The 359-nt window shown below is 40.9% G+C and overlaps 1 protein-coding gene across 1 annotated transcript in view; it reads right to left on the bottom strand.

Moving 5' to 3' along the window:
- LOC119589205 (nucleolar protein 58-like) overlaps positions 1–359 on the bottom strand; it is a gene marked incomplete at its 3' end in the record, with an annotated part of 8,197 nt that overhangs the window by 7,306 nt on the left and 532 nt on the right.

The following is a 359-nucleotide window of genomic DNA, read 5'->3' on the forward strand; positions in this document are numbered from 1 at the left end:
GCTGGCCTACAAGTACCAAAGCAAGGCCCTTGGATCCAGTACTTTGGATATTCTTTGATTGAAAATAAATAGCCAAAGACGTCTACAAGATCTCTCATATAGACAGAATATAGACAGCAGAGGTTTGCTGGTCTTCAATGAAGCCCTGACAAGCACTACAGCAATCAGCACATGGCAAGAGATGCATGCATGAGCATCTTCTAAACATTTGCCTGTGCTTAAGAGTGACATATCAACATTTGGCATTCACAAAACAAGAAATGGCCTTAAGTGATTAATCGACCAGACACTAAAAGCTTCTACAAAACACACATTTTAGCTCCAAAGTCTAATGTGCTGCTTCACATGCATACCTCAGC

This window comes from Penaeus monodon, chromosome 25 (genome assembly GCF_015228065.2).
Source record: "Penaeus monodon isolate SGIC_2016 chromosome 25, NSTDA_Pmon_1, whole genome shotgun sequence".
Taxonomy (NCBI): Eukaryota; Metazoa; Arthropoda; class Malacostraca; order Decapoda; family Penaeidae; genus Penaeus; species Penaeus monodon.